Source organism: Ceratotherium simum, chromosome 10 (assembly GCF_057802395.1).
Source record: "Ceratotherium simum simum isolate JZ-2026a chromosome 10, ASM5780239v1, whole genome shotgun sequence".
NCBI lineage: Eukaryota > Metazoa > Chordata > Mammalia > Perissodactyla > Rhinocerotidae > Ceratotherium > Ceratotherium simum.
Genome location: NC_141909.1, coordinates 30,944,697 through 30,965,873, shown reverse-complemented (window position 1 = coordinate 30,965,873; position 21,177 = coordinate 30,944,697).

Genomic DNA, 21,177 nt, shown 5'->3' with positions numbered 1-21,177 from the left:
AAATAGATACCCCAAGTCCCACTCACCCTTTTCCCCAATTACCCTATTTTATTGTCTTCATAGCACTTATTCTTTGGATTTATGTTATTTATATTATTTATGTCTTTATTTGTTTGCTTGTTTATTTATCACTCATTCTTGTCCACATTCCAACAAGAATAAGTTCCATGCAGGCAGAACTTCATTTGTCTTGTTCACTACTTTATATGCAGAGAACAGTAGTATGCTCTCAATAAATATTTTTGGACAAAGGATTGAATGAATAAATGAGGTAATGAGTGGTTTTCTCTGCTACTTCTTGTATCGCCTCTCATCTTCCAGGAAGTATTTCATCTCCATGAGATCCTTAGGCACATCCTCTCAACCAGGCCCCACATTTCACATATACCTTCCAGAAAACCCCTAAACTGACTTTTAAGTCAAGATCTGCCACATCTCTGTAGACAAACGGGAACCTTTACTGCACAGCCCTACTATTCTAAAGTGCTAATAAAATAGTTCCTCTAGCTTCCATACCATTAAGCTTGCCCACAGTTATTAACGAAAAACCCCCCAAACTTCCTCTGCTAAATGCTTACATATTCTTACAAATTTATCAAATTAAGTGACGAAAGTGAGCAGCCTATGAAAAGTTTAAAATACTGTGCAAATTAAGATTATGTGTGCATTTTAGAGACTTCTTGTTTTATCGATCTTGAGAAATGTGCTATCTTAAAAGAGACTACTTAGATACAAAATAGTAGCCAATAACAGTTTTCCAAATGTGTTTAAACTGTACATTTTTAATGCAGTTCAGTGCAATTGGTCATGCAGGTGTATCAGTAAGGGTTTGATTAGAGAAGCAGAACCACACTGAGTGATGAAAGGGTTTCATTATAGGGATTTGACTGCATGTAATTATGGGAGCTGGTTAGCTGTTATGTAAGTATGCTGTCACTGTGGCTAGTGCTGGGCCTAGGTCAGCTGGGAGGAGTCAGAAAGGGAAGAAGGACATGAAGTGTGGGAGCTCAAGGACAAAGTGAAAACCGACGAAAATGAACTGGAACTTGTGTCCGCCTCTCACTGGAACTCGTGGTGGTCCCCAACTGCTTCAAAGCTTCCTGCTTTGATGATGTGGGTGATTGCAGAAGAACTGGTGCACTTTGCCATGGGGAAGCTGAAGAAGGAGATCTGGGAAGAGCTGGAATATTTGAGGCCTGGATATTGCCCCATGCCGACAAAGTGACCCAGCAGATCTGTGACAATGTGCATCGTGTGAGCTGCAATAAAGCCTGACTCGCAACTGATCTTCCCAGTGTAAACATGGCTGCTGCTTCCCTTTCACCTTCTAAATTTCAAATAAATTTCTCTTTTGGCCAATTATTACTCAAACAATGCAGAGAAACATAGTTCTGGTTTAGCTGATTTCACACAATACCAAGTCACCCCAGTAAGTAGCAGATTTTACTAAGTTCTCCAATCCATACAGTCATTAATATATATATTTCTCTGAAGCTCATTGATTCCAGACAGACCTGGGTACTGGTCTAGACTTCACCTCCAACCAGCACCTCACCTTTAGGAAGTCACTTAAATACCTTGACCTTAAGATAGTGCATTGGCTAATTAAGGGCATTGATATCTGTAAATGGCTTTCCCAACCCTATGATGTGCTGACTCTAAGACTTACCTCCTTATTATGTCTTAACTTAAAAGAGATGCTTATAGAAAACTCAACCAATAGACATGATCTTTGATAAATGAGCATACCTATATGCTGGTTCTAAATCTATGAAGTTTTAAATACTTCTTATTTTTTAGAGTCACATGCTGAACTCTTTGTGGATGAAATGACATGATGTGCGGGATTTGCTTCAAAATAATAAGGGAAGAAGGAAATGCCAGGGATGGAAGGGAGTAAACACAAAACACAATAGGCCATAAATTAATAATTGCTGAAGTTCATAATTGTGTGGGTACTAAGTTCATTACACTAGTCTCTCTTCTTTTGTACATGTTTGCAATTCTCCATAATAAAGAGTTTATCAAAGTATTGTATGCTAAAAAGTTTTGGTTGTTAAATTTTTTTTCCTAATTTTATTTTATTATTAACAAGGAAAAATGAGGTGTAATACTTTATTGTAAGATCCACAGGAAGACAGAGCCCTCTGCCCATATGATAATTTATATCTATAAATTATTCTCTTCCCACTCCCCAGGTTGCAAGCTCAGACCTGGGAACTTCCATTCACTAATAGAGCAGAACATTAAAACATTCAACATGTAAAACGTAATACGATTATTCCCTGTTTTCAATGAAGAGTTTCACCCTTGGCCTCCCCCACCCCCTCTCCTGGCAGAGCCTATCTGTTCCAGCTTCACCAGAGAATAGTCTCTTGTCCTGTACTGTGTTGAAAGGAATAGTCACCCAGCTGTAAGAGTCAGAGTCAGGGAGTGGATTTGGAAGTCTAACCATTTCTTATAAAGACTCGAATGAGTCCTATTTTATCAGCCTCCTCCCACTTCCCAGCGTGATGGGCTGGGATCTGAGGTGGGGACTGACTGCAGGCAGACAGGACTCTGTTTTCTGGGCTCCAAGGAGTCAGTTGGTATCCCCATCTTCTAAAATGTTATTGACATATATTGTTTCCTATTGTCTCATCTACAATTCTTTTTGTTCTTATTAATTGGTATAATTTTTATCCTTCACTCTAAATGTTAGGGCTTAGTGGGTGCTAGAGAGAAATGCATTTGTTTCATCCAGTCCAGTTAGCTGGAAATCCCTGCTTGAGTATGTCACTCCAGATCATTACATCCCCTTTTTTTAATAGAACTCATTTCAGGTGTCTTACGTGGATTTACAATTCTTCCTTTCTTCCTCACGAGTTAACTGGCCTTGTATCTTGAACCATGCCCGCCTGAACTTGCAGTATCTGCCAGGCTCACCTGCTGAACGAGATTCCTACTTTTAGAATCTTTTGATCAGCCCTGTCTCTCCTGACACAAGTAATGCTTCATTGGATAGAATTATTATTGTAGCTTAACCAAATCACTCAGAGTGATTATTACCATCAAAAGCATTCAGATGCACTACGGAAGAGTACACTTATCTGTGTTTAAAAGCAGAAGCCAGGCTAATTCAACCCTCTGGAAGGTTATGGTGCCAAATCCTGCGTAAGCAAAATAGGCAGCTACAGTGATTTCAGTTGGATACATTTGCAGGTCCAGTGAAAGGGGATTGTCTTTTCCATACAGGGATCGCAAGTTCCTTCTGGTCCTTTTCTTGGTAGTATGTAAAGCATCTTTGGAGTGAGTGACAGGCTTCCAGAGGTGATGGAGCTAGCTCCCTTCTGTCCACCTCTTAGAACTTTAGTGGAGAGGCAAGGCCAGGAAAAGGAGGAGACAGGGCATCATTAGGGACTCTGGGAAGTTTTGCAGGGCCCAGAGGAAGGGGCGCCCTTTCCCACCTCCTACCTTCACCTAGGTCTGCAAGTTCTAAACGCAATCCCAACTCTGTTGACATCTGAAAGGAATTGTGATCCTATGCCAATTTACAAAGCTGCTCTTGCAATGTGTACTTTAAAATCTCTGCTTTGATTTAGACAGTTGTCTTCACTATAAAGGGAGTGGTTTTGATTTAGTAATTAAGACAAATACTTAAATGAAGAAAGCACCTAAATTCCATGGATCTCTATTTTTACCTTTTTACTTCTTGTTGCGAGATAGGGCTAAGGTCTCTGATAGTAATTGCTGTTTTTCCTCACTTTCTTTTGTTACTTCCTCTGTCTCTGCTTTTCCTCTTCAATTATTATTATTTAACATTCCCTGAGTTCCCGATATTTGAGATTTAAAAAAAAAAAGCGGTAAGAAGTAGTTCCTGTCTTGAAGGCGCTTATAGTCAATACAATAGCATTTACCTTTGAGATTGTTGTTCAGTTAAGAGGAGAAATATTTCAGAAAGAACCAGATTTTCATTGTCCATTTTCCTTTTCATTTAAAATTACACTCTCCACTCTCTGCTCCACTTTGTCTCCGCACTAACATGGTCGTCATCATATATGAGCCTTTCAAATTTATTTTTCATAACTCACATGCCACCCACGTTTGCTCAACTCCCCTGTTTTTTCACAGAGGGATGTGTCATATTTGGTTTGGATTTGTTAGTCCTTAATTAGGAAGTCTACCTCAAACCTTTTTGTGTGGGGGTTGTTACCGTTCCTTTCCCCTGAAATACAACTGACTATAAATGAAATTCTCATCTGTTTCATATTTCTGTGTGCACAACTCATGGGATTAGAGTTGGTTTCTTCCGTTATCTTAATTGAATCCATCTTCTACATGTAAACATTTTTAAAGGAAATGTGAATTGTGCAAGGGTAGACAAAGACCTTGGGATTGTGGTCTCTTTTTATTGTTAATTGACTGAATATCCCATGCTACTCAGGCATGGTTTTGCCTCAGTTTTCCAATCCTGGGAATTCCCTTTAGAGTAACGGCTCTTGTTTATTTCACAGATGTTGGAGATGAGAAAAAGGCTACACACATAGGCATGAAATGTTGTCATTCTGTTTAAACCACTTTCGAGATTGTGGAATATCACAAAATATGGCTCCCTATTGCCATGATGTAGAATAAGAACACGTAATGTTTTATATTTCTTCCATGTAGTTCAGTGTTTGTTTTGAATTTATTAATCAGCTACATGCCTTCATCCTTATTCTGGGGGAGGTTATATTGTTCTGATGAGATAAAATAATCTTGAATCCATTGTGTGAAGATAACTTTCTTGCCTTATAGTTCCCTTTCTTGGTCTTTTCACACTGTGTCTTTGCTTCTATATCCATATATTATTTTCTACCTGCTTGAGGTGAAAGTAACTTTAAAAAGTCTGAAAGTGACGTTAAATTTTCTTCCTGTTCAAACAAACAATAAAAAAGGTCTAGGTCCATGAGTTTGCAGAGGATAAAAATGAAGGGTAACTTTTCTTCTATATTAAGATTTTTTTCTTTTAAGTCTACTTAGTTCATAGCTGGAATTGCTTCTGCTCTTTTTCTCCCTTAAGAGGAAAATCTGTTCCCATAAAATAGACATAAGTTCCATTGCCATGGATTCTTTATTTTATAAAATTGATTACTGTAATGCTATAAAATATTATTCGACTTACCAAAATCTGATTTGCACACAGATTTTCAAGAAATTGCATGAAATCATGTGTATCATTCTCCACAAAGCAGTCAGTCATCTTTTAGAACATTAATTAGATGATGTCTTGTCTCTCCTTAAGATCGTATATAGGTTTTCTATTGTATTTAGAATAGGATCCAAACTACTTCCCGTGGCCTTCAAGGCCCAGCGTCACTTGACCCCAGCCCACCTCTGCAGTGTTATCTCTCACTTTCTTTTTGCCTATTACATTCTCCCACACTAACTCACTGATTCATTTATTCACTTGACAAATACTTTTTGAGGAAGTAATATGTGTTAGGCATTGTTCTGTACACTGTAAATAGTGCTGAGAACAGTTGCAAAAAAGTCTCTGCCCATATGAAATTGGTATCCTGGGGGGGGCAGATAATAAGCAAAACAATATATAATATTTTAGGGATACATCCAGTGAAACCACATACAGCATGCACTGCAGGGAAAAGATAGAAGAAGATGTCTTTGATTTGGGTGATTAGGGGAGACCTTTTTAAGGAGACAACATTTTAGAAAAGGCCTGAATGAAATGAGAGGATAAATCATGAGATTTGCTGGAAGAGCAGAGGGAATAGCAAATGCAAAGGCCCCGAGGTAGAAATGAGTCTGTGAGTTTGATGGACAACAGGAAGGGGAGTGTTAGTGTAAAGGAATGAGAGAGGGAAGAATGAGGAATGAGATCATAGGGACAGTCAGGACAAGATCATGAAAGAATTTGTAGGCCGTGGCAGCAAGTTGGATTTTATATGTTGGGAATAGAGTTTCAAACTGTAAGAGAGGAGGCTGGGGGAGATGCGGGGGCTGTTGCAGTTGACAGGTGAGAGATGATAGTTCTGGGATTAGGAAAATGGCAGTAGATTCTGGAGAAGTGTTTGGATTCTAGAATTTTTTTTCTGAGATTTAATATTTTATTTTATTAATATTTTTATTTAGGTATGATTGACAAATAAGTTATAAGATATTTAAAGTGTACAATGTGATGATTTGATATACGTACACATTATAAAAGGATTTCCCATATAGATTTAATTAACACGTCCATCACCTCACATATTTGTCATTTTTGTTTGTTTTTTTTAGTGAGAACATTTAAATTCTACTCTCTTAGCAAATTTCAGATATATTTTTTTAAGGTTAAGTTAAAAGTATTACTATTGGATTCTATATGGTATGTAAGAGGAAAAAGAACTTAAGGATGACTCCTGAATTTTTAACCAGAGCAATGGATAAATGGAGGTTCCATTTACTAAAACTGGAAAGATTGAGGGAGGATCATGATTTGGGGAGAAAGCAAGGGTTTTGTTTTGGCTATGTGGAGTCTGAGCTGCCTGTTAGACATCCACTGGAAGACGTCTTGCCAATTCAGAATGTAAATCTGAAGCTTTGGGGAGAACTTGTGACTGGGGTGTCTAGATGGTATTTGAAGCTGCGGCAGTGGATGAAATCAGTTAGGGAGTTGATGTGGATAGAGAAGAGGGCAGAAGAGGAGAAATTGCCTGCACCAAAGACTGTAGAGGATCATTAGCTGAGACAGAAGGAAAACTAGACTGTGTAATGTTCCGGAAACCAAGTGAATAAAGACTTTCAAGATGGAGGAAATAATCAACAGTGTCAAATGCTGTCAACCATATCAAGTGAGGTAAGGATTGTCTTGACAACTGGATTTGGCATGACGCACCCACTGGGCACCTTGACAAGAGTGACTGAAGTTTAGTGGTGGGGTTGAATTGAGCAAATTTATGTTTAGCGATTTAGTGGCTAGCAAAAAAATACATTGAATGCAAAAACAAAACAGAACAGAACGACATTTTTCTTATGTATAGCAACGTACTGATTTTAAGATTAAAATAGTTGAGGTTGCCGGAGTTCAAGGTCTTTGTTAGGTTGCATGAAGCTTGAGTTCATAAAATAAATGAACACAAGAGATGAGTTCTTGAGATGCAGGCGCTCAGGCTCACAGGCAGTGTGGGATCAAGGGATTGTACACAATTTCCAAGGCCGTGTGGTTTGAGTTCAAATTCTTGCTCTTCTAGCTGCACAACCTTCGCTCAATCAACCTCTTGAGTTTTGATTTCTCTGCATAAAGTAAGAATAACATTGACAATGTCAAGAAACTACTGCTAGAATTTACTGGAATAACATATGCAAAGGGACTATTAGCACAGTCCCTTAGATTCCTTCTCTATGAGTTATCGAAAAGTTACATGAACACTCCGTATATGTCATTGAATGCTGAAGCTCATGCCAAAGGGAAGGGCTTTTCTCTCCTTGGATTTCTTTTGTCCTGGAGAAATAAAAATATTTCAGTTAAAAATGTCAGCTCCAGCTTCATCCTGGTGTGGGTAAAGTTCATAGTCACTGTGCTCAGAACTCTTTCCCTGGAAGGAGAAATTCTATCGTTTTCTTTTTAAAGAGAAGCAATCTCTTTCTCTCTCCATTTCACTCATCTTTCTCTAAATCTTTTTGTATATTTCTATTTTCTTCTTTCCACTTCCTGATTTTTACTTCCTTTTATTTTCTGACTTTACAAACAATACTTGTTTATTTGGGGGGGGAAAGAGGATGTTTTTAATTCTTAAAAAGAGATGAAACAAGTGATGGCAGTGTCAGGTGATTTTCCTAGGAATTTTCCACCCAGTGACTGGACTCTCCTCTGGCTGCTCCTGCTTCCGTGTGGTTGAGGGCAGGGAGAGCTCATTCCTGTTCTCATTTAGCAGATAGTGACTAAACATGATAAAAGACCTCTGTGGAAACTTCCATGGATCTTAACTTTGTGATCTCTTGCAATCTCCTCCGTTTTCCCCACCACTCTCTTTCTTTCTGCCTCGTATCTTTTTAGTTGGGGAATCTGAGTTGTCAACAGCTTGTGGAGCTACTGAGTTCCTACCCTTCCTGCCGGATTTACTAGGGTGCCATTTAGCCGCAATAGTCCTCTGGACCTGGCTCTCAGACACTTGCCGGCCGCCGGCCCTGCTGCCTAGCACTGTTACTCCACAGTCATTGCTCAGGAGGTAGAAGACTTCCGTGCCCGGTGACAAATGATGACATTTCAGGAAGCTGGGTCCTGGAGCACTTGAGGAAGTGATTACTCTCCTGAGAGAGTTGTGGGATGGGCTGCCTCTTTTGTTTATTGTTTTGTGGAGGTAAATGAATCTGTAGAGACAAGATGTGCTCCACGATGTCCCTTGAACAAGGTTACAGCCCCTGTTTTTGCCTAAGTTGTGTTTGTCACACTCAGCTGCCGCTCTGTGAAGAGGAAGGAGACAGGCTTTGCTTAGGACTGATTGAAAGGTACAGGAGGATATGAGGCCCCCACACTGACTAGAACTGGGCTCTTTCTGCCTCTTGGAGCCGGGCAGGTTTTCTGTACATGTGTTCCTGGGGAGCCTTCAAGTGCTTACACGAACTTGACAAGCACCTGTGATTTATATTTTGAATCTTGCCCAAGTTTGTACAACAAACTTTTGGTTTAGTCTGTGGGGGAGATTTTGAGCTTGAAAGCTGCTTGAAAACCAAATGATGTAAGTTGATGTGCAACTGCTCTGAATTGTTTTTAAATGAAGGAAATACAAAGTTCTAGAAACACATTTTTAAAGCCAGTGTTGAGGTTCTTGGCTAGGGAGCCGATTGGGATGGGAGAAACTTGTGAACTCTGAAAAGTCTTGTCCACTTCCATTTTATTTTTCATGCATGCTTTAAAGAGAAGTATGTGTCGTATAAACCACTGAAGCCCATCAATGTTACTAGATCCTGGAGCTCACATCAGGTTGAGTGGGAGGGGGAAATCCAAGTGGCAAATGCTGGGTCTCATGATTTCAATCAAGTCCTATTAGGCTCATCTTTACAATGTAAATTGTGTGATTGGAAGAAATAACTCTTCTTTTTAATTGCCACAACAAATTATAACTAAAGGAACTACTTTGAATTTTAAAAAAATTGCAGCCTTTCACAAACAGGAACCTGCAGGTGTTAGTGTCTCAAAATTTTTGAGAAAAAAAATTGGTAAAAGAGCCAAATGAATGTGTTTGCTGTTCTAGGTGAATCACCGGGTTGCATGAAGTGTTTTAAAGCTGGTTTTGGTCTTCTTTTTAAGGTAGTATCAAAGCTTTAAATACCCAAAGCAAATTACCCAACTCTCTACAGAACGTTAACCAACAAAGGCTTGGCTGCTTTCAGAACCCCATGGGAAATCAACTTTATGTCCTGCGTGTGAAAGTTCTAAGGTGTTAAAAGAGAATGTTAAAAGCAACATCTCAAGGGCCACTCTGGCTGCTATTTTTCTACATAAAATGAATGATAACAACAACAGAGAAATGAGACCAAAATCCCAAACCCAACTGTCCAACAACTGCCAGATGGTTCTTATCTCATAAAAACTCACATCGATATCAAGAAGTCACATCAGCAGACAGGCCTGTTGGTTTTTGTTCTTTGTCTTGTCTCCACCACTTGTTATCTTATCTATAAATTTTCCCTAGAGTGGGAAATAAATAAGACCCTTCCTTCCACGTTTGTATCTGCTCTAGGCATTGAGGAGAATCCTGCCATCTTTTCTCATGGGACTGTGAAATGTGATGGTGTGAAAAGCCCTCAGTCGCAGGACGTCAGATTCTACTAAACACCAGCAACAAATGCTTATTTTGGCCCCTGAGACAGTGTTGAGGGAACAGTGTTGGGAGTGTGCTCTACTGTGAAGTTCCTGGGGCTCTCAGAGAGACACGCTTCTGTAGCCTGAAGTTGAACTGTATGTGAGCTGCGACACTTTAATTGTTGCTTCGCTTTTCTGGGTTGAGATCAGAAGTTTTCTAACACAGAGCATATTCATCTTTGGGAAAGCCCATCCTGTTGATGGCAGAAAGAATCCGACCTAATTCTAGATGCCTCTGATAGTTCAGCTACACAGGTTTCGCTGCTGGACTTTTCTCATTTCACAAAGAAAAGCTGCTTGCGAGTTTGAGGCTGTTCAGGATGCTGGTTATAGTTTGAATGGCTTAAAATGATCAAAAGGCTTCATGTTCTCCCAAAGCCCCCTTACAATTGTGTTAATTATTGCTTTTCTAAAGGATTATTTTATACAGAATTTTCCAGTATACCCCCAAAGTTAGAGTGTTAGTAAAACAAGGCATTGACTGCATACTATTATTCAACTTTTGCAGATAGTAGTAATTGTTCCCATTGTGCTGTAGTAATTTTTTATTTTTTCTTGTGCATATGTCTTGTCTTAGTAGTTATCAAGCATCTGAAAGGCAGAGGCTGTATTATGATTCTCTTTTAGTACCTTTTCCAGAAGGGGAGATGGGGCTCGGTTGACTCCATACTGGGAAATTGGTTACTCCTGAAGGAGTGGGGCTGAAGATGAACCTGCCTCAGCTCTCGGTCCTGGTTTTGTAGCCTCCTCAAGAGTCAGGACTTCGCGTGGACTCTGGAGGCGTGCTCATGACACCTTTGGCACAGCTCCTGCTTTATGCTCATGCTCAGAAAACAAACTCTGGTCGCCTCTTTCGGGAGCTAACATTGTCCCACTTTGTACATCACCTCCCTTGCTTTCTGCTTTATGTCTTGGCTCATGGTGGAACTAAATAGAATATATTTTTTTCTCTCAAGAGAAAAATAACTTTAAGAAATCTCTGTTTTCCTATCTTTGCTTAAAAATGTTGCAACATAGTAATTGACATCTAGCATTTAAGAAGACATGACTACATGCCAAGCACAGAGAAAGTGCCATCTATATCCTCTCTCCTTTTTGACTCCTATGTCCTCACTCACCATGCTCAGTCTGGTGACCTTCTTTCTGTTCTTTGATGGCAACAAGTGCGTTTCCATCTCACAGTCTTTGAATTTGCGGAGGCCTTTGCCTGAACCACTCTGAATGCTTCTCCCTCTGCTTCATATAACTGATGCTACCCATGGCTTACGCCTCAGCTCAATGTCACCTTCTCAAGAAGACTCATCTGACCAATAAGTGAACAAATGATCTCATCAAGTATTCATAACTGTGTGAAATATTATCTTTCTCATTAAAAAAATAAAGACAGGGAACGTCAGAGAAGTTAAGTAATTTTCTTGATGATGAAGAACTAGCAAACAGGATTTTCTATGTCACTGAATTGGTCAGATTTTCACGATCATCAGTAACCATATCTTCATTCTCAACTTTACCTTCATCATATTATCACAAGGATCACCTTGGAGTGTGAACGACTGATATGCTTAACCCTAGGACATTTATTCATTCATTCATTTATACCCTGACATGCCCTAGCAAAATTTCAGGTGGCTCGGAAGCGTGCACCATGAAGCTAGATACCACTCATGGTCAAATAAGTGGAAGAGGAAAAGCATCCCAAGAGCAGCTGAAATTAAACATGCAGGATGAAGCCAGGGATGAGATCAGTACATAAAATGCTCATCACAAACTCTGGTGCGTGTTCTAAGAGTGAGCTGCAACTTTGGCTTTTTGTTGCCTAGAGAAGGAAGAACAATTACGTTCTTCACAGTGTTCATAAGGCGAAAGCTAACCAGTGACTCAAAAGGAGAACAATTTTGAGACCCCAGAGAAGTATCCTTGGCTTTTCTCACAATGAGAACACTGTGTGATGTGAGGAACAATATTCTCTACAGCATTTATATGGTAAATTTGGCCAAAATTTTTATGTTTTTCCCTTTTAACATGACAGCACACCAAAGCCTAAGTGAGTAGAAAATAATTATATAAGGACCCCAAAATCAGTTTTATGGGAAACCCAAAAGAATGCTCTTCAGTTGTCCAGCTCGGTGCTGGGATGGCTTAACCCAAAGAATATATTTTAGACCATTTTGGAAGGATCACGTTTACATCTGGTCATAAATACTGTTCTCTCTAACAAGGCTGATCAACACCAATCACCATTTGATGCAAGGAATATGGGACACATACATACACACCTGCACACGTAACTTCTGGCAACTGCCTGGAGTGCAAAGACTCTGATGCTGATTATCTGTGTAAGCATAAACTTTGACAGTTAATGAAGCTTAGCATAGGCTAGTAGCCCTGGCATAGATCATTGGATCTGGGGTAGGAAATCTTAAGAAATTGTACTTGAATTTCAAGAGTTATTAATGTTAATGTATTATTAACTTGTGCAGCGGGGCGTATTTTAAAACAAATTTCTGCGTTATACTCTTTTCTACCACTGCATGGCAGATCTGAGACACTGGGGCCAGCCACTTGGCACTCCATTTATGAATGGTTGCTTATTCCTGCCATGGTTTACAGAATGTGAAACATTCAATTGTGGGCTTAAACTGACACTTCATCCAATCTCATGTAAGTGGTGATTTAATTTTGTCTAAATTTATTGAATCACCTGGATGGCTCAAAATTTTAAATAGCTCTAATAAGATTTCCACACACAAGCAAGTCATTTTCAACAATGGATTGATTATACAAGATGGAAAACCTTTGGCGTGTCAAGCATATGTACAGTTGCTGGGAAATAAGACAACGAAACACTAATCAGTTCATTTAGGAACTAATAACATCAGCCCCAAGGCTACAAGAGCCTTTCAGACAGGGCTTCCTCAGCGCGGGGCACATTGTCTCTCTGAACTGGTAGTAGAATGGATTTCATCAGATAAGCTGTCAAATGCTTCATAGAACATGCCTCGGAGAGTTAAGCTTCCACTGTTCATACAATTTTATCAGACACTAGCAAAGTAGATTTTCCAGTAAAACAGGAAATCGCCCTAAGGCTGTGCTTTTGAACATTTATTCAAGATGTACTTTAAATGCTGTTTCAGCTGTCACTTTTTGCTATTGGCAGAAATGTCTTTGCTTTTGTTGCAGATGAACAGTTCTCTTTAATCACCAAAATCAACTACAGTGTGGAGAAAAGAAGAGCTGTAAAATGAGAGCGTGCGCAAGAAGGGATGAGGGTAGGTAGGTTTTGACGCAAAGGCAATCTGAGCTGATTTGGAACAACGATAGGAATCCTGAATTGGCAGCAAAGAAATTTATAAAGTTTTTTCTTTTAATAAGGTTAATAAGATATACTGTAGTATAATGTATATGGAGGCAGTATGGCATGGTAGTTAAATGCATCAACTCTTGAGCCAAGCCGCCTAGTTTCAAATGCAAGTTCCCACCCTTCTAACTTTCGGACTTTGAACAAGTTACTTAATTGCTTTGTGTCCTCACCTGTAAAATAGAAATAATTACCTAATATATGGTGCTATTGAGCAGATTAAATACAACACTTCGTAAGCACTATGTAATTATTTGCTATTGTTACTATAGCTCTCCATAAAATCAGTAAGTGGTCATATGAAAAACAGAATACAAATATATTGACTCTATATAGCAGATTAAAGTATCAAAGTCAATAACTTGTGAAAGGGATATCAACATGAGATTTTAAGAACCAATATAAAATTTCCAACTTTGTTTAGGAGGTACAGAATGTGTGTCTCAGAAATATGGAATGAAGAGACAGCAAAGACAACACTCAATTTTCAAGGAGTAGAATGCAGGACAATTATAACCTTCAGAGCTTTCAGCAAGAAATAATCACCTGGTAGATGATAAATACACGCAAAACATTTTATTATAGAAATATCCTTATTGTAGCCAATAAGTGAAAAAAATATAGTGATTTCCCATTTTATTATTTATGAATCTAAACTAGCGTCTCAGGAAATGACTGGCTGATCTCATGTGGTATTCATGTGGTCTTCTACTTTATTCTAATCTGAGAATAGAAGAGCCATTAATGTCTTTTGCCTTGAGTCATTTTTGAGGAGCATCAGTTCATTTCCTCAGTACAGTAAAGGAAAATGAAGTTGCCTCCTTGACATTTGTCTTAAAAGGCAAATTTAATATTAAACTGTAGTCCAAATCTGTAAGTTTTCTACCGCTAGGGAAGCAAATTGCTTCAGGTCATTTCAGTAGTCAGTATGGATAACACATACAACCCTGACCTCTAAATGACGGCTATTTGTCTTTAAATAATGCACCACTGGACCTGTACTCTTTATATAGGAATGTTGACTTTCACTCCACTAGTGAACTTATTCTAGATATTGCAAAACATATCTGTTGACAAAACTCAGTCCTTTATATGCAAAGAATATAACTTTGTTATGTAGTTTATAAAAGCTTGTTCCTCAGAGTTTATCAGAATGACGTTCATCTTCAGTGGTCAATGGACAATTATCCAGTCTTCACACTGCGCCTGTCTGATAAGGAGACGTCATGTTATCCCCATTTTAGAGAATGAAAGAAGAGCAGAGTAAGCCTAAGAGACTTGCCTACATTACATCCTGAAAGGAGATCATAACGCATATTTTTGGCTCATAATCTCACACTCTCATTTTACTTTAGCTTCCTTTGGAAGCATTAAAGAATGTGTCTTCATGTAGAGTTTTCTGCCTATTTTCAAATATAAGTCAACAATATTTCACACTGTATCTATAATATGGTAAGTCAGTTCTGCAATAACACTTATTTTGGAAATGTGAATTTGCTCCAACATGATTGATATTTTAGGGAACGATTTGAGCATAACTGAATTTCAAATTTGTAGGTAGGGGCAATTCTGATTTCAGAAACACTAGGTAAACACAGAAAACTACACACAGCTGGTCCCAGCAGCATAGGAATATATAAAACTGACCCCCGCACACCTAAAACACTTACCATCTCTCTGGTCACTGGGTGTGTTGTGAGTCACTCCCATCCACACCTGCTGTTACAACTTTCCCTCTGACTTCAGAAAACCCTCCTTCCACCACTCAGCAATGACTCACAAGCTGCAATCCTTCCAGACACCACTTCTACAAGCAAACTTCAGGTCTTTTTCAAGTCAAGTGTCATATTTACTGTAGTATTTGCATATTTCTTAACCACTTAACATGTGTCCAATTGTTCTGCTTTTACTAAGTTCCTGTCTTGTTTTTATGTGTCACTAACGAATGTGGTACACCTAACCCCATATTTTCCCATGTGCCCTGTGTTTATATTGGAAAATATTGCATAGCACAGTGATTTTTAGGAAAGTATATATCACGTTGTAGAAGAACCCTATGTGGCGTATAGATCATCACACTCTTCAACTCCACAAACAGTTCCCTAGCACATCTTATGTGTGAGACACTGTTAACAGACATGGTGGAGGATGCAGAGATGACCAATTCCGGTCCCTGCCTTCTAGGATCACGGTCTGTCAGAGACGTCACACATATAAATACCTCTAATGCTAAGTCATACTGAGTTCATAAAGGAAAATTTATATGAAGGTAAGGAGGAAGGAGAAAATAACTCCACCCCAGAGGATCTAGGAAGGTTTCTTGGAAGACCTGGGATTAGACTTGGGCCTTGATGGATGAAAGGTGACTTTAGCAGACAGATGGGAAAGGCATAGAAAGAAAGGTTTTCTGGTGCTTCTCAATGACAGTTTAAAAATGTTTCCATTAATGACCAATGTTGAGTCCATGATGGTAGAATCTTTGAGAAACAAACTGACTACCAAGAAAGGATCTGTATGTATCACAGGTTTGGCTTCCTTCCAGAGACTGACAATAAGTTAGGAGACTGAATTAGGCAAACCCAAGTTTTGGTGTCTATCCATTGGCCCTGTGAACAACCCTCTTCTCATTCCTGCTATTGCTCTTCCTCTAACTCCTACAGGATTTTTGCTTCTAGTGGTTGGTTGTTGCCTGAAGATTATTTGATAATGAAGCTGTCACCTATAAAGAATGTGGCCTCCCCCAGACAGACTGGCTATTTTAGAGGGAAAACTCTAGGGGCATAGGAAAAAAATATTGTTGAGCACCAACCATGTGCCACTCAGTGTGGAAGTGAATTTTCTATGTGTGATCTTATTTGATTGTCACAATAATCCCCTGTATTCTTCTAATTCATCGTGCCCACTGCAGAAGAGATAGAGATGCTTGCTGAGCCTACAGCAGTAGTTCTTAACCTTGGTTGCACATTAGATTCGCCTGGGGCTAGAGGGAGCTTTTAAAAATCACTTTTCTTAGATTGCACTCAACACAATGGAATCAGAATCCGTGGGGGTGGGACCCAGGGATTAGTATTTTTTTAATGCTCCACAGGTGGTGTCAATGTGCAGCCCAGGTTGAGAACCACTGACCTATAAAAAGATTTCATATTCCTGCTATACCTGCCTCACAGAGGGAAGTGTGAGAGCCAACTCATTCCTTTGATTTAAATGGTAATTCTGTTATTGGACATTTAGATTAGTTCTAGTTTTTTGGCTATTATGAATAAAGCTGCAGGGAACATTCATACACAAGTCTTCGTGTAGACATGGTTTACATTTCTCTTGGTTAAATACCTAGGAATAGAATTGATGGTAATATAGTAGGAGTATGTTTAACTTTCTAAAAAACTGTTTTCCAAAGGGGCTGTACAATGTTACATTCCCACCAGCAATGTATGAGAGTTCCAGTTGGTCCACATCCTTGCAAATACCTGGTACGATCAGGGTTTTGAATTTTACCCATTCTAAGGGCTGTGCAATGGTATCTCATTGTGGTTTCAACTTACTGCTTTCTGATGACCAATGATGTTGAACATCTTCTCATATTAATATTGACAACTCACATATCTTCTTTGATGGAATATCTATTTGACTCAGCTATTTTAAAATCAGGTTAATTGTTTTCTTATTATTGAGTTGGAATTTGTTTTCAATGAGATTTTTGTGAAAGAATTAAACACTTATGCCCAAAGGCATCTATTATATGTAACGTATTAATTGCTCTCCAATGCTTCCATAAAGGCACAACTTATGGACCATTTTTGGGAGAATATCTTGGGAGAATAGAGAAAATAGTCACACAAATAAATTTCTATGCCCTGTGTTTCAGATGAGGAACCCTGTTAAAATTCATTTTCACATCTATGTAATGCATAATATTTTCTCACAGTTGATGGCTTGTCTTTTCATTTTCTCTTAGTTTCAGAGAGACGTCTTTAATTTTGATGAGGCCTAATTTATCATTTTTAATGGTTTGTGGGGTTGTTCTTGTCATTCCTTAGAAATCTTCTCCACCTCAAGGTTAAAAATATTTTCTCCTACGTTTTCTTCTAGAAGTTTTATAATTTTAGCTTTTCCATAGAGGTCTGTGATCCATTTTGAGTTTAATTTTTTGTATGTTGTGAGCTAAGTAAGAGTTAAGGTTCATTTTTTTTTTCCATGTGAATATCCAATCATTTCATTACCATTTGTTAAAAGATTTTGTCTTTCCTCATTGAATTACTTTGCTATCCCTTTAAAAAATTATTGACCTTATATATATGAGTCTATTTTTGTGAACTTTCTTTTCTGTTTTTTTTAATAAGGGATTTCTTCTTTTGTTTGTTTGAGGAAGATTGGCCCTGCGCTAATATCTGTTGCCAATCTTCCTCTTTTTTTTTGTTTTTTCTCCCCAAAGTCCCAGTACATAGTTATGTAACATAGTTGTAGAGTTGTAGCTCTTCTATATGGGACACCACCTCAGCATGGCTTGATGCGTGGTGAGTAGGTCTGTGCCCAGGATCAGAACTGGTGAACCCCAGGCCACTGATGTGGAACGTGCGAACCTAACCGGTACGCCACCGGGCCTGCCCCCTGAACTTTCTTTTCTGTTCTGTTCTAAATTTCTATCCTCATGCTGATACCACACTTGTCATGACTATAATTTTACAGTACATCTTAAAGTCAGACAGTGTAAGTCTTCCAAATTGGTTCTTCTTTTTGTCACAATTGTTTTGGCTATTTATCTTCCATATATATTTTAGAATGATCTTATCAATTCCTAGAGAAGAAACTGCTAGGATTTTTATTAGGATTGCAACAAATCTATAGCTCACTTTGGGGAGGATTGACATTTAACAATATTAGATGTTCCAATCCACGTATATGGTAGCCTCCTCATTTATTAAAGTCTTCTTTAATTTCTCTCAGCAATGCTGTATAATCTTCATTGAAAGGTTTTACACATATTTAAAAATTTTGTCCCTAAGCAGTTTATGTTTGTGGAAGCTATTACCAGTGGTATTTTTTTAAAAAAGTATTTTCCAAATGTTTACTATTTTCCAGTGTCTGTATAATATCTTATTCTACATATGTGGAAATACAATTGATTTTTGTACATTGACCTTTGTCCTGTAACTTTCCTAACTTCATTTAGTAGTTCTTGTAGATTTTTTGTTGTTGTAGATTCTGTAGTTTTTTTCTGCGTACATACAGCCATGTAGCAACTTTTTAAATGCCATTTTTTTCCATCTTCACTTATCAGCAAAACCTTGTGGAAAAACAAAAGAACAACTCGCTATCCAGTGTTAATGTGGGTCTTCTTCATATAAATAGTTTTTATACCCCTATACCCTGGACAAAAAAAAAAAAAGGCAAACCAAATTTTCTCCAAACTTTTAAAAATGCAAACTCCATCTTTTGAAATAAAAATGATAAGAGGAAATCACCCTAATGATTCAACAGATATTTGTAGAGCACAAATAGAGAGTTGAATTGTGTCCCCCACCAAAAGATTTGTCTGCCTAGAACCTGTGCATTGGATCTTATTTGGAAAAAAAAGAATATTTGCAGATGTAACAAAGTTAAGGATCTCAATATGAGATCATCCTGGATTAGAGGGGGTCCTAAATCCAATGACAATATCCTTAGGAGAGAAGAGACAGACAGAAGACTTAGAGGAGAACATGATGTGAAGTCAGAGGTATGGATTGAAGTGACGCAGCTACAAGTCAGGAAACACCGAGGATTGCCTACAGCCGCCAGAAAGTTAGGAAAGAGGTGTGGAATGAACTCTCCCTCTGAGCCTCCAGAAAGAATCAGCACTGTTGACACCTTGATTTTGGACTTGTACAGATGTATGGGAGAATAAATGTCTGTTCTTAGAGCTACTAAATTTGTGATAATTTGTTATAGCAGCCCTAGGAAACTAATATAGCATGTTTTAAATAAACATATTTTTTAAAAAGTATATCCCTTCAAGTCTGTAATGTTCTCACTCAGGTTTTGTGTCTAAGCAAATCTCTTGACGTTGCTTCCATAAGTATTGATAAAAGTATTAAAATCTTTGATGATGAACTATATCTGAAGATGACTGGTAATTGAAATGCCCTTCAGACCAGAAGGTCTTAAGTTTCCTTTGAACCCATCAGAGTACCACGTAGGGGCCATTCACATAATGCTGCAGAGTTTTTTGAAAAGAACAAAAGCTATTACCACAGTCTGATATAGATTGTAGCCCTGGCTCTGATTTATGCAAGTTAATTAACCATTCTGAGATTCAGTTTTCTGATCTATAAAACAGTCCTATTAGTATCAGTTGCTGTTGTTATGGGGTGATAATGTTAATGTTAATATACTAAATGACATAATGTTTGCAAAGTATAAGGTGAACTTATTAAACATTTTTCTCCTCTAGATGTTGTGGAATATACAAAATTGAATAACATCTACTTTTTTGCTCTTATGAATATAGTCTTGTGAGGTACATGAAATATATAACTATAATATAAGCTAGAAAATAATGAATCCTATAAGAGGGACATATAATGTCCTTTGACTCCTCAGATAAGAAAAGGTGGTAGAGGGTAAGGGACACTTATATTTGTGGTCTACCATATGCCAGGTACTTTATAACTTTATAAAACCTGAGGATAACAGAGAATGTTTTGAAAAATAAGTGGCATTTGAGGAAGGCCAAATGAATGAATGATGGTTTGAATAATTAAAAAGAATTATTTGGTCTATGCAGAAATAGAAGTATAATGATGTACAGCTGAAATTTATACAATGTTATAAACCAATGCCACTGCAATAAAACAAAAAAGAGAATTATTTGGGCATACATAGATGGTGGGATGTTCATTACAGGAAAGACAGTCTTAGAAGCAAAATGTATTTCAAAAATAGAAACAAAAAGTATAAGGTGTATTTAAGAAATAAATGGTAAGTGAGTTTGGCTGGAATATTAGATGGATGAAAGAAAAGCAATACAGAATAAAGTTGGAAAGGTAAGTAGAGGCCAGACCCTGTCTACAATGTTAAGCAATTTGTCTACAGTCTACAGGAGGTGGGAAGACTAAGGCGATATTTGAGTGGATGAATTCCGTGTTCATAGCTGAGCTTCATTCAAGAAGATTAATATGGGAACATTATGGTGTTAGATGGATTGGACGTAGGCCGGAAAGGTGGTAGAGAATAGATTATTGCTCAAATAATATAGCAATGTAGACTTGAAGCAGAGTAATAAGTGAGAATACAGAAAAGTGGACAGAGTGCTTGCTTACATAGAATCTATGGAATTTAGGAGCTAGTTGTATGTAGAAGGCAATTGTTCAGTTCTGCTTATTTGGGCCTGGAGCAAACTTGGTGGAAGGATGAATCAAGTGAGTCAGTTTCTGGATCAGGCAGAATCAGGCAGGGTACTTATTACTATGGAGATGCTGGAAACAAAGAATAGTGCAGTGCAGATGGTAGGTGTAAATGATGCCTTCAGTTGAGCCAAGGTCAGTGTCTGAGAAGCAGGGTCTTGCATTAATGGGTGCAGCACTAATGGACGGGATCCAGAAGGGATTGTAAGGACATTTTTAGGTGGGAAGAAGCAAAGTTCTTCAGGACAGTGGAGTGAGCAAAGCACAATGCTTGGTGCTTACTCTTGTTGGGTGCTCATGTAAGGGCAGGTTGGCTCTTAGAGGTGTTGGGCTCCAGATTCAGTGGATAGGGAGGAATCAAGGATGATGATATGAAAACAAATCCCTTAGACTAAATTATTATGAAGTATTATTAGAAATGACAGAAAGAAGAACAAGTTTTTGGTTGGTAGTAGGTGTGTGTAAGTTTGGTGGTGGGCTTAGGTGGGGAGTGGTGTGGGAGAGTTTAGGTAGAGGGAGATTATAAGTTTGTTTTTGGTACATGTTGAGTTTGAAATACTGATGGTTCATCCCATGGAGGTATTTAGAAGCAGAGAAAGATACAGAATTCT